The sequence below is a fragment of the Schistocerca gregaria genome, chromosome X, assembly GCF_023897955.1.
Source record: "Schistocerca gregaria isolate iqSchGreg1 chromosome X, iqSchGreg1.2, whole genome shotgun sequence".
Taxonomy (NCBI): domain Eukaryota; kingdom Metazoa; phylum Arthropoda; class Insecta; order Orthoptera; family Acrididae; genus Schistocerca; species Schistocerca gregaria.
In genome coordinates, this window is record NC_064931.1 from 23,400,704 (window position 1) to 23,413,836 (window position 13,133).

A 13,133-nucleotide genomic window follows, 5' to 3' on the forward strand; every position below is an offset into this window, starting at 1 on the left:
GTGAAACCCCGAAGCTGGGAAGCAACCTTCCGAAGCAGCGGCTCGATAGATACGACAAATAGACACAGTGTGGCTTTCCCTGTGACACCCTCCCAAGGAAGGTGAACGGTGACGTCAGTTGGCCACTGACAGCTATCCAAGTTCTTACTCAAGTGAGAAAGTTCTATAATTCTCTACGAGCCTCAACAGTAAACTCGATCATCTCCACAGTATGAAGAAGCAATTCATCATATACAAGATCCCATGCCTTATTAAAATCCAAAACGACCATGAGGTTTAGGTATCAACACAATTTTCCACCACCTTCAGTGGACCGGGCACAACTCCCCCATGATCGCCTCTTTCATCGTGGACGTGAATAGGATTCCAAAGAGGGTCTAAAAACGCACATAAAATTTCGTGGGGAGGCCATCCACACTTTGCGATTTGTGAGAAGCCGAAGTAACAATAAGAGCATGTATGTCATTTGGCTGAAGGGTGGCTAAGAATTCTGCTCAGGCGTGAGTGGTCGACCTAGGCTCGCAATAGATGGGTCAAAGGGAAGGTTGCTAGGTGTATCCACGTCGTAAAGATCCACATAGTACTGATGTAAGGCGTGAACTACATTAGCTTGCGCTGTCAGCTGACTGTCGTCGCTGCTGAAAGAGAAGTAATGAGAGTGGCGACGGTGAGAATGATGTCGAAGCAGATGACATGACGAAGTCCGATCCTCCGCCACTAGTGGTCGTTGTTTCGATCGCACTCGCAATCTTTCCATCTGTCGCCACTTCAACAACTTTGCCTTAGTACATCGTACATTTGAAATCCGCAGTGGAGCGTGATCCACACCGTCACACAAGTCGTGCAAGAGAAAACAATAAAATTCGTGAGTTCACCGAAAATCCGTCGCCTTACAGCATAAGTACTGAGAGTTTCACGGAGTTTCGGTTTAGGCGGGGTAGTCCATCATTCCAAAACCATTCCAAAGTGACAGAGTACCTTCCAGTGTATCGAAGACTACGCTCCCATACATCGTCTATCACATTGTCGAGAGAAAGATCTGCCATGTGAGCGATATTTAATATCCACGGGGAACGAAACGGTTTCACCGTTTGCCGATTAAGTTGGAGAGTGACGGTCAAAGGATGGTGATCAGAAAAGATGGCTCGGATAACGTCGACTGCCACAATGTTACCGCGCACCCAATTCGATAAACTCTCCAACTCGAGTCGGTCAATCCTGGTACTATAAGGCGCAGAAAAAGGTGTGAATTTGACCAATGTCGGATTTTTACACTCCAGACATGTTTCAAGTGCATTTTGCCTACAAATCGTTTAAATTCCTACAGTAATTAAAACGGGGAGACCGAGCAACAGGAAGCAGGATACACCATCCAAAAATGGAACCCGAGGACTCCTTCGTAAAAGATAAATATTCTCCTCTTTGCTAAAACTCGAACGTTCCACTGTTTGACCAGGATCAGACAGAGCGTATAAGACAACCAATGTGAGGTCAAAAAGTCTCCCACATATCCCTCTGCTAGACTCAACAACCTCTACCTCAGCAGTTGGGACGCCTTCCCAAAAGAATAAGGCAGTTCCAGTCGAAAATTCTGGCGTCACATTTAAAACAGTTCGAAATCCAGGGAGAGGGGAGGAAGCTGGTAAATGAAACTTCTTGCAGAAACACTATATCCGCACAGGAATCATTTATAAACTGACGCAGCGGAGCTAGGTGCAATTCTGATTCCACTCGGTTAACATTTACTGTCGTAAATGTATGTGCTTGATCCGTCAATCAAAAGAAAAAGACACAGAAAGAGCAATAGACAACAGAGCAGCTACCCTTGGTTGTTTCGCTCGCCGCTGCACGTTCCGGCTGTACGTGTTATTTAACCGGGCTGCGAAGCATAATTGCCTCTGTAGTCGGCGACCTAGGCGAATCTTGTACAAATTGCATTTCAAACTGAGACGTCTCAGGGTCGCAGCCCTGACGCACACAAGGATCACTGTGCAAGGCATGCAGACTCCCAAATGGAGAGCAGTATGTGTGAATGTGAGACAATGGGAAACAACCCTGACGTAACAATTTCCGCGACGGGAATCGCAATAGGCTGCAAATCGTTCTCTATTGTCGAGGGCAGGCAGAGAAACAGGGGGCATTGCGTGGGTATCAGCTGTACTTATTGTGGATTCTGCGAAGGAGACGACTCCGACATACTCGCTCCGGGATGGCTCCACAGGAGCAACACTTGCAGCCGCAGGAATATCAGAAGCTTACTCCCCGATCTCAACCTCGTCGGAGCTATGTGGTACCACACTACTGGTAGGAGAGACAGGCGGTAGGCGGGCACAACTACTTCATCACCATCTTGAGTGCGACGCCGCTTATTATCAAATCGAGCGAGCCTCCATCCGAGCAGTAGCAGGGATGAGGTCAGGCTTTGCTTACAAACCCCCCTGTGGGTTCGGGGGTAAGAATAGGCCCACGGTATTCCTGCCTGTCGTAAGAGGCGACTACAAGGAGTCTCAAACGTTTTGGCCTTGTGAGATGGTCCCCTAACGGGTTTGACCTCCATCCTTCTAAATTTTCCGAAGAGCGAGCCGATTGGGGAAGGGCGCCTTACAAGGAGCGATGTGTCCATCAAGCATTACCATCTCTAGCCAGGTTTGTCGTCATTGCTTAGCAGTCCCGCTCACCTACCATCTCTTGGGCGTGGATTTGTTCTTGGGTGCGGTTTCTTGCAGTCTGCTGTGCTGTGCCGCTTTATGCGCCAATGACGATATTGGACTACATCACCTGAAATCCAGCACGGTAGCCAGTCCGTTGTGGTGGGGCCGCCATGTACCCTGTTGGTTGTAGCCCCCTGACTACACAGGGATCGCTCTGCTGATGCCAGCGCCGTTAACTCCCCACGTATGCCAAGGAGTAGATGCCTATCTCCTTGGGGCATTGGGACTCCCGGCAATGGCCATCTTGCAAGGTGGTCGTTGCTGAGGCTGGGTGGCGCCCGTGGGGAAGGCCCTTGGTCGGAGTAGGTGGCATCAGGGCGGATGACCCGCAATGAAGCGTGGTACATCATCTCTTGCTGGTGGCCAGCCGCCAGCAGTCTCTAAGCGTTCCAGGGCTCAATACAACGCAACTACATATGACCCCAAATCGTTCCCCTCCCTGGCTACACCATGGGAGGAACGAAAGACTAAGGATGCCAGCGAACCATACTCGCCCCGCTACCTGGTGTGTACGAGAGCTGATGGTGAATCCTTTACATCCATGAAGCCTCAGTTCTTCGTCGAGCACTTAGAGGACAAGTTCGGGGAGGTGGAGGGCTTGTCCAAAATGCGCTCGGGCTCGGTTTTGATCAAATCGGCGTCCTCCGCCCAGTCCCGCCGGTTACTCGATTGTAACAAGCTGGGGGATGCTCCGGTTACAATCACGCCCCATAAGAGTCTTAATATGGTCCAGGGCATAATATTCCATCGGGACCTTCTATTGCAGTCCGATGACGAGCTTCGCGCCAATTTAGAGCGGCGAGGTGTTCACTTCGTCCGGCGCGTACATCGTGGTCCAAGGGATAAGCAGGTTGCCACCGGTGCCTTCATCTTGGCCTTCGAGGGTGATACTTTACCTGAGAAGGTCAAGGTGATGGTCTATCGTTGTGACGTCAAGCCATATATCCCTCCCCCAATGCGGTGCTTTAAGTGCTGGAAGTTCGGGCATATGTCTTCCCGCTGTACTTCCGGCCTCACATGTCGAGATTGTGGACGCCCGTCACATCCCGATACTCCATGTGCTCCGCCTCCCATCTGTGTAAACTGTGGAGAGCACCACTCACCTTGCTCGCCGGCCTGCAGGATCTACCAGAAAGAGCGCAAAATCATGGAGTATAAGACCCTGGACCGCCTGACATACACTGAGGCCAGGCAGAAGTTCGAACGCCTCCATCCTGTTCGAATGCCTGCCTCTTAAGCCGCGGCTACTACTGTTATGGCCCCATTAGCTCTCCCTCAGACTGCCACCTCTCAGAGCCGGAATGCTACACCTGCCCCCTTGATGGTGGGGGGCACTTCACTCCCTGCTGCTCCTGCACTACCTACCTCAGGAGCAGCAACCCCCCAACCATCGGGGACATCAGTCCCCACTTCTAAGCTGGGGAAGCCTCAAACTTACCCTGCTCGAATAGCACGGAAAGGGTCCCTTGGGTCCCTTCCTTCCCAGGTTTCCGCCTCTGGGAAGGGTGACGTCAGCCAATGGAAGAAAAGCAGACCAGCGGCTGATCGCAGGGCTTCCCGCTCCTCCTTCGTCCCGGTGACTGACTCGCTGGAGCCCTCCCAGCCAATAAAACCCAAGGACCAGAGAGACAAGACGAAGAAGACCTCTAAGGCCAAGGACCACGCGGTGGCATCCACCCCACTGCTCCCTACAGGCTCTGCGTCCGGGGATAAGGTGGAGATCCGGGCGTCCGCTGAGGACCTGGATCTCGCCGGACCCTCGGACGCCATGGAAGCAGATTGTACTGGTCCTCCATCGGTGGCAGCAGGTGACCCAGTGGCGTGATCTGCCTCCTCGGCCCCTTCACGCCTTTTTCGGACATGGACAAAGCAATACTCCAGTGGAACTGCAGCGCTTTTTTCCACCACCTTGCTGAGCTTCGCCAACTCATCAGCAGTCACCCTTTCCTCTGCATTGCCCTACAGGAAACTTGGTTTCCGGCAATGCGGACTCCTGCCCTACGTGGGTATCGGGGTTATTACAAGAACCGGGCAGCTTATGAGAGGGTATCTGGTGGAGTCTGCGTCTACATCCTTAACTCTGTCTACAGCGAATGTGTACCTCTTCACACACCTTTAGAGGCTGTCGCTGTAAGGATGTGGACGCCTCAGCCTATTACTGTCTGCAGTTTGTATCTTCCGCCAGATGGTGATGTCTCGCGTCATGTGTTTGCTGCATTGATAGCACAACTGCCTCCTCCTTTTGTGTTACTGGGCGACTTTAACGCCCATAACCCCCTGTGGGGTAGCGCCGCGATTACTGGCCGGGGTAGAGATGTCGAGACTCGTCTCTCGCAGCTTGACCTCTGCCTCTTAAACACGGGAGAGCCGACACATTTCAGCGTCGTCCATGGCACATTTTCGGCCATCGACCTTTCTATCTGCAGCCCCGGACTTTCACCATCCATCCACTGGAGTGTCCATGACGACTTATGTGGTAGTGACCATTTCCCCATCTTTCTGTCACTACCACAGCGTCACTCTTCTGAACGCCCCTCCAGATGAGCTCTGAATAAGGCTGATTGGGGCTTGTTCTCCTCTCTCGCCACTATCGCACCTCCTTCCCCTGACACCATTGATGCGGTGGTTCAGTCGGTCACCACCGGCATCGTTTCTGCGGCGGCATCTGCGATTCCCTGTTCATCCGGGTCCCCTCGGAGGAGGACTGTGCCTTGGTGGGCGCCCGAGATCGCAGAGGCGATTAGAGATCGCCGGCGGGCTCTTCAACGCCATAAGCGGCACCCGTCCTTGGAGAACCTCATCGTTTTTAAACAGCTCCGTGCCCGTGCCCGACGCCTTATTCGCCAACGGAAGCAGGAGTGCTGGGAACGGTATGTTTCCACCATTGGCGTCCGTACCTCTGCATCGCAGGTTTGGGCTAAGATTAGGCGACTCCATGGCTATCGGCCGCCTGTCTCTGTCCCTGGGCTTTCGCTGAATGGAGTGGTGTGTACTGACTCCGACACGATTGCGGACCGGTTAGCAGCGCATTTTGCTCAGTGTTCCGCATCTACGAATTACCCACTGGCCTTCCGCTCCCGGAAAGAGCGGTTGGAAAGTTGGAGGCTTTCCTTTCACACGCGCCACGTGGAGTCGTACAATGCTCCTTTCAGCGACTGGGAATTCCAGAGTGCCCTATCTGCTTGCCCTGATACGGCTCCTGGGCCAGACCGCATCCACAGCCAGATGCTGAAACACCTCTCTGTGAATTGCAAGCGACGCCTCCTAGATGTTTTCAACCGCATCTGGGTTGAGGGTGTGTTCCCGTCTCAATGGCGAGAAAGCATCGTCCTCCCCGTGTTGAAACCTGGCAAGAACCCGCTGGAGGTGGACAGCTACCGCCCCATAAGCCTCACCAACGTTCTTTGCAAGTTGCTAGAACGTATGGTGAGCCGGAGGTTGAGTTGGCTCCTCGAGTCTCGAGGCCTTCTGGCTCCGTCTCAGGGTGGGTTCCGCAAAGGCCGCTCTGCCGTCGATAATCTGGTCTCCCTAGAGTCTGCCGTCCGTACAGCCTTTGCACGCCGCAAACATCTGGTTGCAGTCTTCTTCGACATGCGGAAGGCGTACGATACGACTTGGCGATATCACATCCTGGCCACACTTCATGGGTGGGGTCTTAGGGGCCCGCTCCCGATTTTTATTCAGAATTTGTCGTCTCGTTCCTTCCGCGTGCAAGTTGCTGCGTCCCATAGTTCCTCCCGGGTCCAGGAGAACGGGGTCCCACAGGGGTCTGTCCTCAGTGTCTCCCTGTTTTTAATTGCGATCAATGGGCTCGCTGAGGCGGTGGGATCGTCCGTCGCAGCTTCGTTGTATGCAGACGATTTCTGCCTCTACTACAGCTCCGCTGGCATTGCAGTTGCTGAGCGCCAGCTGCAGGGCGCTATCCGCAAGGCGCAGTCGTGGGCTGTAGCGCACGGCTTCCAGTTTTCGGCCGCTAAGACCTGCGTTGTGCATTTCTGCCGGCGTCGCACGGTTCACCCTGAGCCACGCCTTTACCTTGACGGTGAACCTCTTGCTGTGGTAGAGACGCATCGGTTCTTGGGACTGGTATTTGATGCCCAGTTGACTTGGCTGCCTCATATTAGGCAGCTTAAACGTGCTGGCGGCATTTAAACGCTCTCCGTTGCCTTAGCCACACCGGATGGGGTGCCGATCGGTCCACCCTTCTCCGGCTGTATCAAGCGCTGATCCAGTCCCTCCTTGATTATGGGTGTGTGGCTTATGGTTCGGCGTCGCCATCAGCGTTGCAATTGCTGGATCCCATCCATCACTGCGGGATCCGACTCGCCACAGGAGCATTTCGGACAAGCCCTGTTGACAGCTTACTTGTGGAGGCTGGTGTTCCTCCATTGCGGATCCGGCGCGACCGACTTCTGGCCGCTTATGCTGCCCACGTTTGTAGCTTGCCAGGGCATCCCAACTACCGTCTCCTGTTCCCGCACTCGATCGTCCATCTTCCAGACAGGCGGCCCCGGTCAGGGTGTACGATCGCGGTTCGCATCCGGGCTCTACTGTGTGGGATTGAGTTTTTTCCTCCCCCGCCTGTTTTCCGGGCCAATCTCCGTCTGCCCCCTTGGTGTGTGCGCCGACCATGCATTCGGCTGGATTTGGCACAGGGTCCGAAAGACTCGGTCCCTCCTCCGGCCCTCCGCCGCCGCTTTGTTGCTCTCCTTGCCGAGTTTCCCGGATATGCCGTGACCTATACCGACGGTTCGGTGGTCTCTGGTCGCACTGGTTACGCTCTTACTCTAGAGGATCATTGTGAGCAACGGTCGCTGACACCCGGGAACAGTGTATACACTGCCGAGTTGGTTGCCATCTATCGCGCCCTAGAGTATATCCGCTCCCGCTCAGGTGAGTCCTTTGTCATCTGTAGTGACTCCCTGAGTGGTTTACGAGCTCTTGACCAGTGCTTTCCTCGTTCCCGTCTGGTGATGGCCATCCACGAGTCGCTCCATGCTCTTGCCCATTGCGGCCGCTCCGTGGTCTTTGTTTGGACCCCAGGTAATGTCGGCATCCCGGGCAATGAGCGGGTTGACACGCTGGCTAAACAGGCAGTGAGTTCACCGGCTCTGGAACTCGGCCTTATGGAGTGTGATCTCCTGTCGCTTTTGCGCCAGAAAGTGCTTGGTGCCTGGGGTGACGAGTGGCGCACCCTGCCCACGCCCAACAAACTTCGGGCGGTGAAGGAGACGACCCGTGTGTGGCGCTCCTCCATGCGGGCCTCTCGGAAGGACTCTGTCGTCCTCTGCCGGCTGCGCGTTGGCCACACGTGGCTGACGCACGGCCATTTGTTGCGCCGGGAGGACCCACCGCTATGTCGCTGCGGGGCAGCTCTGACGGTGGTCCACATTTTGGTGGACTGCCCGCTTTTAACAGGACTCGGGCAGACGTTTGCGCTGCCTGATACCCTCCCTGCCCTTTTATGTGATGACGATGCTGTGGCGGACCTCGTGTTGAGTTTTATTCGGGCAGGGGGTTTTTATCGTATGATTTGAGTGTTTGTCCTTTTATTTCCTGTATTGACTTGGGCCTTTGGCCTGTGGTTTTAAACTGTGGGTTTTAATGTCATTTGGTGGTTGGCTTTTCCTTATTTTCATGGTCGGCCAACCACCTTCACACTCGGTGCGATTTTAGTTCCGTTTGTCTGGTCTTTGTCTGCCTTTCTTGTATTGTGTCGTCCCTTCTCTCAGTTCTCCGTTTTTAACGACTGACAGTTTTCGTTTCGTGTGATTTTATCGTGGAACAAGGGACCGATGACCTTAGCAGTCTGGTTCCTTCAATCCCACACCCAACCCAACCTTTGCTTACAAAGGCGGAAAATCACCCGCAGTGATAGCGGAAACTGTAGGATGATTACCAGGAACGAGGGAAGATGTAGCTCCCCATGTACGTTACCAGGGAGACAAGGTCAGCAACCGTTATCTTACGGCGCTGTTCCAAGTGAAAACTCTCCGTTGGCAGTTGGTTCGAAGGTGGTCTCTTTCATTGCACAAGAAACACGTCCACATTTGTATGTAACATGAATACGATAGTCGCAGACTTACAAATGAGTTTATTGGCATTTCCACCTAAAGTATGCCGCTTTAACAATGTAGCTTGTGTTGACTTGACGAATGTGCACGGCGAATGCCTCCCGCATCACCATATTGCGCCAAACTTTCTTAAGATAAATATCCCCGACCTCCGTAGGAGACTGAATATTGGAACATTGGTGTATTGTAAGTAGTTAGTTTGTATGTATGTTGGCAGCGCTATAGACTGTGTTAATATCGCTGATAGCGCTCTGCGACCTCGGCAAGAGAATCTGTGGTTGGACGGACTAGCAGTTAGCGAGTGGATTGAGAAGTGTATGGACATGGTTTTTCTTAGAAGAGACTCTGGGTTAATAGGATGATGGATGTTGTTGATAGTATTTGGGTAGTGGGATTATTGACAACTATATAATTTTTGGAACTGGATATCACGTGAATAAGGTCAGATTTTGTAAATACATTGTTTGATCTTTTACAAAATCTTTCTTTTGCTAACCATATGCCTCCTAGTAGTTAGTCTATAATAGTCAGAATCCTTTTATTTAGCTGGCTGCAGCTGCTGCTTGCTGTAATTGCTGTGGTTCGTGTTATGAAGATTTTCTGAGAGTTAAGTGACTTATAATAAAATGGGTTCATGATTGAAATGAGTTTAGGCAACTGACAGAGTTGGAGGTAGTTCCAGATTTCTTTAATTTCATATTTTTTGGAATTTTATTATTGTTAGGATTTCTTGCAATTCAGGGCCATTCTTTTGTGTTAATTATTGGAGGCCATGTTGTCCCTGTATAACAGTCAGATTGCTTTAGGCTTGTATATTGTGGATAATTAATGAATAGGTTAAGTTTGAGTTGTCTTTGTCAGGGAAAATTCTGTAGGTCAGTGTTTAAATGATAAATATAATTAGACATAATTTCATTATTCAGTGTCCGCATTCGCAAGCAACACCATAGTGATCGAACCGTCTCTATGACGGAAGGGAATCTGATTACCACGCTTTTATAGGACGTTTTCTACTTTAAGAGGTTCTACATATTTCACAAAGAATACGTAAATCTCAGGGTCAAAGTAGGCAGTACGGTTTGATGCGGCCCTCCACGAATTGCACTCCTGTGCCAATCATTTCGTACCGTAGTAACACACAACCTACGTCCTCAGTTATTTGCTTGATGTATTCTAATCTGTCTTATTTTACAGTTTTTACCCTCTAGAGCTTCTTCTAATACCGTGGAAGCTATTCCCTGATGTCTTAACAGATCGTATCATCCAGTCCTTTCGTCTTGCCAGTATTTTCCACATTTTTGTTTCTTCGCCGATGCTGCGGACGACATCCTCATTCATTACATTATCAGTCCACATAATTTTCGACATTATTCTGTAGCTCCACATCTCAAATGCTTCTCTTTTATTCTGTTGCGGTTTTTCCATAGTCCCCATCTCACTGTCACACAAGGTTGTGCTTCAAATGTACATTCTCAGAAATTTCTTCCTCAAATGAAGACCTGTGTTTGATACTAGTAGACTTCCCTTGGCCTGGAATGCCCTTTTTGAAAGTGCTTGTCCGCTTTTTTGGCCTCCCTGCTCTGTGCGTAATGGGCTATTTTTCTGCCTAGGTAGCAGAATTCCTTAACTTCATCTACTTCGTGTTCACCAGCTATGATAAGTTTCTCGCTGTTGTCATTTCTGATACCTCTTATTACTTTCGTCTTTCTTCGATCTACTCTCAATCCGTATTCTGTATTCACTAGACTGTTCGTTCCAGTCAACATATCTTGCAATTCTTCTTCACATTCACTGACGGCAGCAATGTCTTCAGCGAACTTCAACATTGATATCCTTTCACCTTCAATCGTAATCCCACTGTTGAGTTTTCTTTTATTTCCATCATTGCTTGTTCAACGTATAGGTTCAATAGTAGGGGTGAAAGGCTACAATCGTGTCTTACACCCCCGCGCACATCGTTCCTGGTCTTCCACTCTTATTGTTCCCTCTTGATTCTCGTATATATGTCCCTGTAGGTTACACCTATTTTTCTCATGATTTCGAAAACCTTGAACCATTTTTTCGAATGTTTTTTCCAGGTCGAAATATCCTATGAACGTGTCTTGATTTTTCTTCAGTCTTACTTCCATTATGAACTGCAACTTCAGAACTGCCTCTCTGGGGCCTTTACCTCTACTAAAGCCGAAGTCACCGTCATCTAACACATCCTCAGTTTTTTCCATTCTTCTGTTCTTCTGTACATTATTCTTGTCAGCAAATTTGATGCATGATCTGTTAAGGTGAGTGTGCGATAATTCTCGCACTAGTCGGCTCTTGCAATCTTCGGAATTGTGTGGATGTTGCTTTTCCGATAGTCTCATGGTATATCGAGCGTCTCATACATTCTATACACCAACCAGAATAATCGTTTTGCTGCACTTTCGTCAATTATTTTAGGAAATCCCATGGAATGTTATCTATGCCTATTACGTTATTTGATTTTAAGTCTTCCAAGCTCTACTAAATTCTGGTTCTAATACTGGTTACCCTATCTCTTCCCTATCGACTCCTATTTCTTCTTCTATCACGTCATCAGATAAATCCTCCCTTTCAAAGAGACCCTCAAGTTACTCTTTCTACCCATCCGCTCTCTCCTCTGCTTTTAACAAATGAAAAACTCACGGTGCCTTTACGTGGAACACTTTTAGAAGCCGTGAGAAACAAACAAGAGCAGACAAGGTCGCTGTTAGACACCCAACAAAGGACGGGACGAAACAACGATGATGTCACACACACAAGAGCACAAACATCACTGAAGCGATAAACTGCCAAACACTTGCAAAGCTGAGGTGGAGCAGGTAAGTAAAAAACTACCTACTCACTCGGCGTACAAGGCGGAACTGCAAAGCGTAAGACCCTCTTTCAGCCACCAGATGAAAAATATTTTGACACTGCCCTTTTACTCGTGTAAGTATGTTTTTGTCAGTGCGCAGCCGTTAATTTCTTCTTAAGCTGTTAACATAAAAGCATCTTAACTGGTCACCACAAACAATATTGCATAGAAATGCCCAATGAGCGCACTGTCGACGTTCAAGCAAACATGCTCTAATATTCACCCGTTAAGTTTTTGTTGCTTTGAATTAGAGCGTGCAGAACTCCTAACCCTGACCTCTGAACGTTGCTTACTGATCGCAAATGTCGCACGACGGTTAAAGGGTTCCAGTTCAGCACATATGTCAGTTATCGAAACTACCTGAATTTTGAAAATCATTCATCCAGAACGATCATTCTCGAAACAATCAAATCCTTTTCTGACGTGTTTTGCACGGCAGCATTCGTCCCACACACAATACTATGAAACCAAACGAACAATATTGCACGAATGTTAAATTTCAAACAAGAAAATGACAGTTGATAACTGGACTTGCAGTGACGTGTACGGCAATGACATGAGGCGGCGGGTGGTGAGTGACCGGTAGCCGGAAACCCTCGAGCCTGTACTTTCTGACCTTGACGCAGCCACGAGCTGTTTTGCGAAATTGTTTCCCGGACGTTTTACTACTACTGGTGGGCTAGACAGTGAAGCGAAATATCTTTGAGGTTGCGTGAGACAGCAGAAATGCGGTTTAACAAACAATGTGGTATATGGAGTCGAACTGGCGATTTCGCGTCTACGTTTCGCGACATTTACCTTTTTTCATTTTGTTCGTCAGTCAAAATTTGGTGATGACGGACGTCACATGACACCCCTTCAAGTTCATCGTCGAATACTTCACTCACATTTTTTTATGACAGGGGGTACCCAGCCCTCTGATCGAACACGCTGAGCTACAGTGCCGCCTTCACTAGACCACAAGCGCATACCCCACTATGACAACTCTAGAAGAAGACAACACTTCCTGCAGAAACTTCAGAAACATACAATGTCGCCAATTCGAGCAAGTAGCCGGACTCGGAATTCTGAGGGGCGGATGGTTTGATTGGCCACGTTAAGTGAACAACTCAGACTTAGTCTCTGCGTCGGCCGGCTGGCGAACAGGATTTGTGTTACGTAAACTGAAGAGGATGGCGGAGAAAAGAAATGAAACTGAAGGGAAGGGGAGAGGACTGTTGATATCACCTGCGTTGGGACTTTATGCGAAACCAGGGGCGACCAGTGAAATCGTGTGCCGGAGGGGGATTCGAACTCGGGATTTCCTGCTTACTAAACAATTGCCACCCGGACACAGTGTTTTCGCAGTTGCGCGGGCTATCTCGGCACACTCTCACCAGCTAACACCGCCTATCCGAAGTCCTCCGTGCTCTCTACTTTGACAGTCGCTCAGCTGAGCGGAAGTAATTTGCATCCGCACTGAAGGTGGTAGATTCA